This window comes from Capsicum annuum, chromosome 2 (genome assembly GCF_002878395.1).
Source record: "Capsicum annuum cultivar UCD-10X-F1 chromosome 2, UCD10Xv1.1, whole genome shotgun sequence".
Lineage (NCBI taxonomy): Eukaryota > Viridiplantae > Streptophyta > Magnoliopsida > Solanales > Solanaceae > Capsicum > Capsicum annuum.
In genome coordinates, this window is record NC_061112.1 from 95,609,965 (window position 1) to 95,623,381 (window position 13,417).

A 13,417-nucleotide genomic window follows, 5' to 3' on the forward strand; every position below is an offset into this window, starting at 1 on the left:
TTATCACAGCTTTAAACTTAGGTCAATTCTCTATTTACGGCTGACGATGAACTTGACAGCTTATCACGGGGCTGACAACATATCACAATTGTCGTCAGCCATACTTTGTCTCTATTTACTTTAGATTTCAGCTCATTTGCTTCCATTCTTGTTGGTTTTCTAGCATCTTAGCTTCTACTGCAAAATCAAACATAAAACAATCAAAAATGACAAAAGTTGCTTAACACTTTGCAATTTTTCTCAGTTAAAAGCCTCAAATGTGTTAGTGTCTGCTCACATATCAACACCCTCAACTTAAAACAATTGTTTGTCCTCAAGCAACCAAAACACAACTAAGAGAATACAATGCACATTTGGCAATTAATCATCCACAGTATTTCAAAACACTCACACCGTCTCCAAGGTTAGTCAATTCAAGAACAATGAAGAACACCAATGCAACACACAGGAATTAAGATACGGCATTAATTCAGCTATAACAACCATGCATAGACCTGTATTACACTCTCCAAATAAGTTAGCAACTAGCAACATATTTGGTGCCCTCACAGCAAAGAGATTCCCCATTTCTCAAATCAATACATATATGTAACCATGGGGACAATCAAAACACTCACTCTTAGAACGAAGTTCCAATCAGTGTATGCCAAGTATCATAGGCTTTCCCTTGTTTTCATTATCCAGACTTCGGATAGGTCAGCTAGGATCACTATAGGTGTTCTCTTTGGCTTGTAACGTAGGTTAGGGGCTGGTATGATACTCGATGGTATTTAAAGTGACTAAGCCTCCTTGACACTACACTAGCTTTTTGGGGTTTCACTCATTAGCCTTTTTCACTCTTTTCTTTTCTTGATCACACTTATTTAGGATAGGAGCGGTCTTTTTCACAATGACTTTATTCTTTTCCACAATTTTTCCCTTTCTTGCTCTTTTCTTTCGCACCCAGCTTTTTATTCTACCTTTCTTCATACTCATTCTGTATCACGCACTCCTATGATATCCACCCTCAACTTAGGCTATTTTCTTAAGTCAAGGTGCACAGTGTACAAGGAGGACCAGGGCCAAAACAGGTTTATTATGATATAAGAAGTGAAGGTGATAGGTGTCATAAAAAGAAACAGGCTAATCAGGCTCAAAGCATAGATCAAGGGATATTCTACCTACCGGGAAGGTCATTTAGGCTAAAGTGAGCTAATATCAAAACGGTCTATGATCCTTTCCTAACCCCTATCGTTCAACCTAGGTAAGACTAACTGGGTAAGCTTTTGCTTCAGCATACAGAGGGAACTAAGTAATAACTTTCACACACTTGGCACACAGGTATATCACAATCTACTACTCATTCAGTTCATGCGGCTGTTTAGCAATAATTATTGTGTTACTATAACTAATGTCATACAAAGATGCACAGTGGTCGCACTGAAATGCAAATCACACAGTTAAAGAAGTAGACCACTTGAAGAGGTGTACAAAAATCACAAAAACGATTCAACTGCCTCAAGTACATGTATTTCTCCTAATTGACTACAAACTTTTACAACAACAATTTACCCTACACCCTCAACTTAAAATCCAAGAAAATCAAAACTAAGGGTTAGATTATACCTGGAATAACTTAATCCTGGGGGTCATGGGTTGCCTCCCATGTAGCGCCTGATTTAACATCGTGGTACGACTCAGGTGTCTCCATTACTTCAGACTTCATTGAGACAGATAGTAGTGATACTTTTCATTGGCTCCTTTGGACCAATATAAAGTTCGATTCATTGCCCATTTACCTTGAAGGTGCTACCATCTTAATTTTCAAGTTCTACTACTCCAGATGAGTAGACTTGACTAACTCTAAATGGGCCTGACCACTTAGATTTAAGCTTACCTGGGAATATTTTGAGCCTAGAATTGAATAGAAGCACCAAGTCCCTCTTTTGGAAGTCTCGTTTCTCTATCCTTCAATCATGATACTTTTTCCTCTATTCTTTATATAGATCTACTCGTTTATATGCCCTGAGACAAAATTTATCCATCTCATTCAGTTGGCCCAGTCTCAGCTCTGTAGCCTCCTTCCAACTCAGATTCAACCTTTTTAGTGCCTACAAGGCCATGTGCTCCGGCTCTATTGGTAGGTGGCATGCTTTTCTATAAACCAGCTGAAATGGTGACATGCCAGTGGGTGTCTTAAAAGCAGTCCGGTATACCTACAAGGCATCATCGAGCTTTCGAGTCCAATCTTTCCGATTAGCATTTACCGTTTTGGCTAGGATAGCTTTAATCTCTTAATTTGACACCTCCACTTACCCACTAGTTTGTGGATGATATGGAGTGGCTACTCTATGCTGTTTCACCCCATATTTTGCTAACACTGCTCGAAACACTTTGTTACAAAAATGAGATCTTTCATCGCTATAATAGTACGTGATACTCCAAAGCGAGAGAAGATATTCTTCTTGAGAAAAGCACCAACCCTCTTTCTTTCATTATCAGTCAAGGCAACGGCTTTGACCCATTTTGAGACGTAGTCAACAGCAACTAAAATATACTTTATCCCATACGAGCTCACAAAAGGACCCATAAAATTAATGCCCCATACGTCAAATAATTCCACTTCAAGCATCTTAGTCAAAGGCATCTTATGTCTTTTGAAGATTGACCTCTACCTCTGACATTGGTCGCATTTTAGCACAAACTCATGAGCATCCTTGAACAATGTTGGCCAATAGTAGCCATTTTGCAACACCTTCCTAGCCGTTCGGTCACCTGCATGGTCACCTCCAACTGAGAAAGCATGATATGCTTCCAATATGCATAATACATCCATCTCTAGCACGCATCTCTTTATAATATTGTCAGCACATCGACGAAAGAGATACGACTCATACCAAAAGTAATATATCATATCATGCAGGAACTTCTGCCTTTGATGGAAAGAAAGATTTTCTGGAATGATCTTACTCATAACATAATTTGAAAAATCAGCGTACCAAGGCAATTTCTCCACATCAGCAGCCAAGATCTCCTCATCAGGAAATGCATTATTTATCTCCATTTCATCACTAATTGCCTGCTCACCTTCCATTCTAGACAGATGACCTACAACCTAGTTTTCACAACCTTTTCTATCTATGACTTCAAAGTCAAATTCTTCTAGCAACAATACCCATCTAATCAGCCTTGGTTTTGTATCCTTCTTAGCCATCAAATACCTCAAGGCTACATGATCAGTGTGGACCACCACCTTAGTCCCAAGCAGATAAGCCCTGAATTTCTCAAAAGCATACACCATAGCCAGAAGTTTCTGCTCAGTGATAGTGTCCTCCACCATATCCGAGAAGATAGACATCATGCACCGTTGAAAAGTAGCGGGTTTATTGCACAGCCCAAACGGTATTCTCTTAAATGTAAAGGTTTTATATGGGCATATAAATGTCATATTTTCCTGATCTTTAGGAGCAATACAAATTTGATTATATCTAGAATAGCCATCTAAGAAGCAATACCATCCCCTTCCATCCAATCGATCAAGTATTTGGTCCATAAAGAGCATTAGGAAGTGGTCTTTCAAAGTCCATGAGTTTAGTTTGCGGTAGTCCATGCAAACTCTCCACCCAGTCACAGGCCTAAGTGGAATCAGCTCATTCTTGTCATTTGTAACTACAGTCATACCACCCTTTTTCGGCACGCATTGAACTAGGCTTACCCATTTGCTGTCTGAAACAGGGTAAACCACACCTGCATCTAACCACTTAATAATTTCCTTCTTAACCACCTCTTGCATTGGTGGGTTAAGATGGCATTAGTGCTCAATAGTCAGAACATAATCTTCCTTAAGTTTTATTTTATGTGTGCAGATACCAGGAGGAATGCCAATAATATCTGCAATCGTCCATCCGATTGCTCTCTTGTACCTCTGAAGTACAGAAATAAGTGTTTATACCTGTTGCTTACCTAAATCAGCCACAATAATAGTGGGTAGCGTGTTTTCATGGCCCTAAAACACGTACCTTAAATCCCCAGGCAGTTTTTTTAATTCCAACAATGGTGGCTTTTTAATGGATGGCTTAGCCGGTGGTGTTGGTCGATTAGCAAGATCAAGGTCTAGCTTCTTCAGGGGATAAGGGTATGAACCCATTCCTGCCAAAGAACAAATAGTTTTTTCATACTCCTCAATTCCTTCACTATCAAAATTCATCATAACAGCGGCTAAAGGATCGACAACAAGTTTCTCAGCTATTGACACCTCCTGTTCATCCTCATAATACACATCAACTACTGAGAACACACTCATTTCTTCATGCTACTTCATTAATTTGCACACATCAAATTGCACCACCTTATTATTCATCCTGAATAAGAGCTCATTAGCTCTCAAATCAATCAACACACTTCTAGTCATGAGGAAAGGTCGACCTAAGATTATGGTCACCTCAAAGTCCACCTCGCAATCCAGAATGATGAAATCTGTAGGGAATATAAAGCTCCACCTTCACCAACACATCATACAAAACACCAATGGGTTATTTTACCAACCTATTTGTCATTACTAGTCACATATTGGTGGGTGTGGGATTTCCAAGGCACAGCTTTCTATATACAGCCAGCGGCATCAAATTAATGCTTGCTCCCAAGTCACATAATGCCTTAGCAAATTCCATGGACCCAATAGTGCATGAGAAGGTAAATGCTCCCAGGTCTGTCTTTTTTTATGCTAAAGACCTTGTGGAGATAGCACCATAATGATGGATATTGTCCTTCGGCTCATGGCTAACCATCTGTTTCTTTGTGACAAGGTCCTTCATAAACTTCGCTCCTGGCATTTGCTCAAGTGCCTCAACCAATGGCACATTCACCATCAATGATTTTAGCATTGCCATGAATTTGTTGAATTTTGCATCATCAAGTTTTTTCTTCAACTATTGAGGAAAGGGAGGTAGTGGTCTTGGGATAGTTTTCAAAACTACCTCCTTCTCCTTATCTTTTTCTTTCTTTGGAGCATCATCTAACTTATCCAGCTTCTTAGACTCCACTGGACCTTCTTCTACCAGTTTATCATCGACTACTTCATCAACTACATGTTTGTCCACAGAAGGGCCAGATAACATCCTACCACTTCTAGAGGTAATCGCCATACATGAGCCATCATTTCGAGGATTCTGGACTGTATCACTTGGTAACGTTCCATTCTTCCTTTGGTTAAATGATGTGGAGAGTTGGCTCATCGGCTGCTCTAACTATTTGATTGCAGTGGAGTGCGAGTTTATCAACTGACTGATGGATGTCAGATCGGTCTTCATGGTGGTCACACCAAAGTTGGTAGCCTCAACTTCCTTTAAAAACTTAGCCATCTTGTCCTCTATGGACATCTTTTCAGAACTTGTTGTAGTAGCCTCACAATTTCCAGTAGGAATATATGGCCCGCTCCTATCATTGTTATTCTTCCAATCTCCCTGCTCTTTATCTTTATAGCCAGGCTTATCATAAAAGTTCCGACCTTGGTTCCCTTGGCTATTGCCTCGGAAAACCCCCTGATTATTAATATAGTTCACCTCTTTTTTTGTATCAGCATCAACTCTATCCTGAGATCCTATAGCTTTCACCTTCTTAGTCTTACCTGATAACAAGTACTTGGTTAGCAGGTCCATTTTCATTTTAAGGTGAGGTATGTCTTGGTTATTCTCCTCATATCTTCTGCACTGTTCCGCAGTAATACCTACAAAAACAGTGAGGCTATCCACCACAGAGTCTCTGGTATGCCATGCCCGACTCTATTTGGTCATCCTTTCTAGCATCTCTGAAGCCTCTGGAAATGTAGGATCAACAAACGAACCACCACCAGCATTGTCTACAATTGGCTTAGTAACAGAGTTAAGAGCCCTGTACAAAGTCTTCATCAAGTGTATGCCCGTCATATTGTGGTTCGGACATTGTGTCAGCTTCTTCTTGAATCTCTCCCAGGTTTCATGCAAAGCTTCAGTTGGGAGCTGCCTAAAGTTTTTGATCTCATCCCTCAACTGTACCCTCCTGGAAGGCGGAAAGAACCTTTCTAGGAAAGCTCATTTTAACTACCTCCAGTTGGTTATAGAATCGAGTGTCAGCTCATTCAGCCACAATGTTGCCTCCCCATACAGGGACAACGGAAACAATCTCAACCGAATAGTGTTCTGGCCCACTCCTGGGTTATCAAAAGATTTACAGATGGTGACAAAATTCACCAGATGCAAGTTTGGGTCATCCCTAGGAAGGCCACCAAACAACCCCTTCAGATTGAGGAGTTGGATTATAGTACTCGTAATGTTGAATTTTGCCCCAGGTGCCAACGGTGGAGGAATTATTGCACCCGTTTCACCTGCTCCATCCATTCCATCATTATCAGCATTTAGGTCGTACTGGATCAGCTGGTAGTCTTGCCTTCTTTGGAATGGACGGTTCCTATTAACATTACGTTGTAGTGGTGCAGCTACTTGCTCTGTACGCCTTGGGTTACCAGGATCAAAAACTCCTCGTCTCCCAAATATTCATCCTCATGATTTGGATGTCGTGCTTGTTGACCGATATTCTGCATATTCACCTGAGCTCTAGCTAAGGCTGCTAATCTGTCAGCCTCTTGTTGTTCTTCCATTCTTCCAATTCATTGCGGTTCCGGATTAAGAGGTAATAATGGTTCTTCAGAACTTCTGGTTCTTGGCATACACTATAAATATCCTGCAATAAACAAAAATAACAAATAAACGTAAATCTAGGAAATTTGACTAACAGTCAATTAGCGTACACAAACTTTAATTTACAATCATATTCCCCAGCAACGACGCTATTTTTGATAATGCTCAAACTACACCTCTCTAATGAGAATATAAGTAGTCGTTGTCAATATAAAACCCAACTAGGTTGGGGTCAAATCCCACAGGGAATATAGTGTGAACTCAAGTCGTTTGCGATTTAATCAACTAATAGTTGAATGTTTCCTGAAATGGGGGTTTGAGTTTAATAAGTAATTTTTGGTCACTTTGTTTTCAGTGTTTGTAATCAAGAGTTTATGGAATAATCGGAATTATGTTCACTAGGGTTTTTGGTACTTGACAGATGCTAATAGTTGTTCAAGATTCTCGCAGTAGGTAGGACAACAAGTTATCTTTATCGAAATTACGTCTAAATGTATCTCGACCTACTTAAGCATTTAATTACCTAATTCTCTCAGACTTAGGGAATTTATGTTCCCAGACCAGATTTTACCTCAGGTTAATCAACCTTGTTACAGCGCCAATTATTAAATGGAAGGTTGGTGGCTTCCAAGTCCTTGTTGATAATTCACTTCCTACTGTATTTGATTTGATTCCTAGAATAAAATTTGCCTCACCAAGATCTTTCATATCAAAATGGCTTCTAAGAATATTTTTAGTTTCACTAATAACATTCATGTTAGAGACAAAGATCAATAAATCATGAACATATAAGCAAATAATAACATGCGAATTATTCCAAGACTTATGATATATGCATTTGTCACACTTATTTATTTTAAGTCCATTATCAATCATGCAGGAATCAAACTTTTTATGCCATTGCTTTGGTGCTTGTTTTAAGCCATATAAGGATTTATTAAGTTTACACACTTTGCTTTCTTTTCCAGCTTCAACAAAACACTCGGGTTGTTCCATATAAATCTCCTCGTTTAGGTCTCCATTTAAAAAAGCAGTTTTTATATCCATTTGATGAATTTGTAAATCAAAAATTGCCGTAATAGCAACTAAAATTCTAATGGATCTAATTCTAGTTATTGGAGAAAAAATATCAAAAAATTCTAGGCCTTCTACTTATTTAAAACCTTTAGTCACTAGCCTAGCTTTGTATTTATCAACAGATCCATCCGATTTTAACTTTTTACGTAAGACCCATTTACATCCAATTGTTTTGCAACCCGGTGGTAAATCAACTAGCTTCCAAGTCTTATTGAAAATTAGTGATTCCATTTCATCATTTACAGCCTCTTTCCAAAAAATAATAATTAGGGTCATCTCCAACCAAAATCTTTTTCTACTCTGGCTCGTTTACTTCTTCTTAACTCAAAATCATCATTTTCTTTATTTTATAAAGTAGAAGTAAAAGAACTAGGAAGGGACAAAATATTTTCTTTAGTTCTTAGACCCCCACTATTTTTAGAATCAAAAGCGAATTTATTTTCATGAAAAATAGCTTCACATGATTCTATTATCACACTATCTTCAAGATTAAAAAATCAATAGCCGTACTATTTGAAGCATAACCAAGAAAATCACAAGTAGTAACTTTTTTACCCAACTTAGAGATTTAGGATCCATTAACCTTACATAGGCTAAGCAACCCCAAACTCTTAGATATCCCAAATTTGGCTTATGACCTTTCCACAACTCAAAAGATGTTGGTTTGGTCTTTTTATAAGGCACACGATTCAACACATAAAAAGCAGTCAAAATAGCTTCACCCCAAAAACTTGAAGGTGCACAAGACTCAATTAACATGGCATTAGTTAACTTAACCAAAGTTCTATTCTTCCTTTCCTCTACACTATTAGATGTAGGAGAATAAGGAGGAGAAGTTTCATGAATTATATCCAATGATCTAACAAGAGAATTGAACTCATGTGACTCATATTCATGGCCTCTATCACTTCTTATTCTTTTTATTTTTCTATTAAACTGATTTTCAACTTCATGGAGAAAAGTTTTAAAATTCTCAAATGCATCGCTTTTATTTTTTATTAAGTAAACATATGCAAACTTAGAAAAATCATCAATGAAAATGATAAAATATCTATTTCCTCCAAGAGTTAAAATTCCACCAAGTTCACAAACATCAATATGTACTAGTTCTAATAATTCAGTTTTTCTTTCAACTTGAAAATAAGGCCTTTTTATGATTTTGACTTTACTACAAGCCTCACATTTTTCAAAGTTTTTTTATCACTGGAATTATTCCTAAACTACTCATAATTCCCACATAATGATCATTTATATAACACAAACGAGCATGCCAAAAATTAATAAAAGAAAGCATATAAACAGAAGTAGATGTTTTATTCATTTAAACATTCAACTTGAACATACCATCACATGCATACCCCTTTCCCACAAATATATTATTTTTAACAATTACATACTGATCAGATTCAATAATCTGTTTGAAGCCTGTTTTATTAAGAAAAAAATTAGACATCAATTTTTTTCTCATAGAAGGAGTATAAAGTACATATTTTAAGATTAATACCCTTCCAGAAGTAAATCTCAACTCGACATCTCCCATTCCAAGTACTTGAGTTGTGTGTGAATCTCCAAGCATGATGATTTTGGGCTCCTCAAAATTTGTATATTTTTTAAACTAGTCTTTGTCATAACAGACATGACGGTTTGCAAAAAAGTCAGCCCACCATCCATTAATATTTGTCATCATGTTAATGTCTGTTATCACTGCCACAAATAGTTCTTCAGTAAAGTTTGCTGAGGTATAGTCCCACATTTTCAAAATTTGAAAAATCTAGCAATATACCCACTCTTGCACAGACAAAGCACGGGTTTTTTGTTGTACATGTTAATTTTTTGCTTAGTTGTTTTCATCATTATTGTCCTTGGAATATCTGCCCTCATTTTTCTTGATTTTTTTCTTCTTAGACTTCAATGTAGTATTTTTGTTCGTTTTAGGAGTAGCATTATTTAAAGAAGTTAAATTTACCTTCGGTATGATGTTGTTCTCTTCTGTTTGCAAAACTGCATCTTGGCCTCTTTCTTCTTCTTGTGTGCGGATTGTCATTAACAAAGTCTCAAGAGAAGTTTCCTCTTATTTGTGGCTCATACTTTTTTGAAATCTCTTCCACGAAGGTGGAAGTTTATCAGTTATGCCACAAATAATAAGGCTATCTCCAATTTTGACTTCCTCGGACCTGAGCTCGCCAACAATAATTATGAAGTCTTGAGCTTAGTCTACCACTGATTTGTTGTCCACCATTTGAAAATGAAAAAATATGCTAGCCGTATATTTTTTTGCTTCATTCTCCTCAATGTCATACTTACTCTGCAAGGCTTTCCAAATTTTCTTTGCACTAGAGTAAGTTATACCATAATAAACATAAAAATTATCAGATAGACAATTAAGGAAAAAGTATCTGCACTTGTAGGAGTCGCCATCGTATTTTTCAACTTTCTCTTGAAGAGAAATGAGTTCTTTATCACTCATGGAAGAGTTATCTACTTTTTTTTAGTTCTTCTCAGTTAACACATAAGAAATATTGAGAAGACTTAAGTAGAAAAGCACTTTACCCTTCCACATTTTAAAGTGAGTATCGTTAAACCAGAATGGCTTGTTGATATCTCCCAACTTGACATCCGTGGATTTTTCAGTTGTTGCCATTGAATCTACTTAAATTTTTGGTGAAATTGCAATAAACTTACAACTGAAAATTACAAGTGAAGAAAATAAAAAGAATATCTTCTTCTTCAGCTGAGGCGCGGATATCTCGCTCTCTTTAAGGAGATTCAATCCCCCTGCAGCAAATGTTTCACCGTTCCAACAATAATCTTCTTGACTTGTCCCCCCGCCCCCCTCCCCCCTCCCTCGCCCCCAGGATACAATAGCCTTTCTTACAAAGAACAACTCAACAACTATGGACAAGAGTTGAGTTCAAAGCTCCACAAAAAGAACACCTCCCTTCAACTAGTGAACTCTCTTTTTTACTATCTTTTGTGAACTCTATATTATCTTGTGTGTATATGTACCAAAACCATGCAAAACTACCTCTATTTATAGGTGAGAAATCTTTCATGAAATGAATAAGAATGAATGCGGGATCGTAATGATAGAATATCAATAGCTTAGAGTTTACAATAGTTACATGAGTTACACCACATAAAGAATAGGGTAATGGTGCAATTAAGAATGAAAGTTAAAAGAGTTAAATGAAACTTATGTCCACATTCTACCACCACTAACTATTGTCATAAAACACAAGGAAGTAAAGAGGGAGTAATGCTCTTGGACCTTTTTTGGAGGCTGAATTATCAGTCATGCAAATGTATGTGGATTACTGCCAAATAAAGGTCATTAACTCTTTCAAGATTAATAGGCAATTGAAGTGACAGTTACTGCCAAGAATGTAACTTAATCCATGCAACCACTAACGTCAAACATTAAGACTTTTAATACAAATGAGACAAATTAATAAAAATATTAAAATGCTCAAAAAACTATCACTTTTATATACACACCTCTTTTGTTTTACCCTATCTCATTAAGCTCACTCACATAACAATATGGAAGAGAGTTTTGTCTATTAATTTATGATTTAATTTTTAGCACAAATTTTTTCACTCCCAACCACAACACATCAATTGTACACACTAATAACTATTACTTTGGGTCTTCAATTTCACTTTTCTCCTTCCTATTTTTTTTTCACATGCCTTAACTCATTAAATTTTCACCTAAGCGCTAGGAGATTTGGATCAAATTAAGATCAAACAAAGAAGGGATTAAGTTACATATGAAGCTATAAAAGAATAAGCTAAAGGCTCAAGGAGTTAACTAGAATTATGCACAGGGATAGGTAAAAGTGGGTATGAAACAAAGCTATTACAGAATAGTCTATGTCATCTCCTAAACCCAAACTCTTTATTTTGCTTTGCACACACACCAGGTAAGTTCTAGACATCAAATGCACCAAGGAATATACAACAACCTTACACACACATGGCACATGTTCGACTCAAGTAGGATCATCATATACTCTCCACCAAACAATAGCATGAATTCAAAATTAATCCAACAAGTACAAGAGTCATAAACTAGAACCTAGGAGTCTCAAACTTAGTAATTCACACAATCAACATGCATGATTTGTACAAACAACACCACTTACATTATGTAATCATCCATAGCACCAACAAGAACATCTCACTTATCCTACACAAAAATTTTAAATGTACTCCTAAAAAAAAATTTGGGCTCAAGGAGCGCCCCAGTGGAAAAGAAAAACCACTAGGTAGGTGAAGTATGCACCTACCAAACTGACCCAAAGAACTAAAAACTAAAAAGAGAAAATATTTTTGTAATTTTTTTCAGATTTAACCAAAAATTAGAAAAACAACTAAGACTCAAGACCCTACAGCATCACTTCACCCAAAACAATGGAAATTTCTCCACCCCAAGCATAAAAATCTACTTTGTCCCTAAAGCAAAATTAAAAGTAGGAATAGAAATATTCCCTGAGGCCTCTAGACCTAGATAATAGCATCTTTATACATCAAGAGGGTCTGGGGACTCCACACTTAGTCTTCGTCATACTCCTTAGCTCAGGTTTTCGATATTTAGACTTTCTATCAACCTGTGACTAAACAAAAACAAAAACTAAGTGAAGTAAAAATTAAAAATACGAGAAAAATACCTACTTAAACTTGGTAATTTAGTGTCACGGCACGACCCACATCAACTTTTTCCTCCACTTAAGGATATGAATTCACCCCAATCTTGCATCCATTTTTTTCCTCACTCATAAGATGGTGGTACAAATATGAAGAAACCGAATAATGAATGGTGTAAGGTAAAACACTCAGCCTTGAATTGAGGCATGTTTTTCTGTTGCTTATCTGGTGAAAATTTATGAATATGGGATTCTTATTCCTCATCTTCACACTCTTCCACTATTTTAGATAACTCTAAATACATGTCATCATCTAAACATAATGTAGAAAAGTTCTTTGAATGAGACCCAACCAATCCCACATCAAAATCTACACCATCTACAACACACTTACTCTTATTCACCTTCTATATGTCAGTCTCAAGAAAAAAAAAGACAGCTGAATGACTAAATTCTTGTGGTTGCACCATAGATTGGCTAGTATCCACCTCATCAAGTGAAGGTCCCAACCATTTGCTTTTCTGAAATTTTAAACAATAACTCTCTCGGTGGGATCCCCTATAAAAACAACAAGAATCATTATCACTCACAAACCATCTATCCCAGGTTGACATATCACGAAGTATGACAGAAAAATAAAAGAAAATAAAAAGAAAAAATACTAAACTATTACAGCTCATTATAGAAAAACTAAAAATAAGACAGTTGCCTATTAACAAGTCCCTGGCAACGGCGTCAAAAACTTAGTGCACCCAAGTGCACATGCAAGTGTACGTTATTCCACCAACTAGTAAAGTGATATTTTTCAAGCCAAGTATCGATCCCACGAAGACTTGTATTAACAACTATCTAATTCAAGTTTAACTATTGAGATTAAATTGGTACAAAGGTAACCACAAGAATTGAAAGTTAAAAATAAAGTAAACTAACAATACAGTAAATTAAAGGTCTTGGACAATCAATAGGGAGAAACCCAGGGTTAAAGATCTGCGAACAATCATACTCTGCTATTGAACTTCATTGGTTAGGTTACTTATCTTG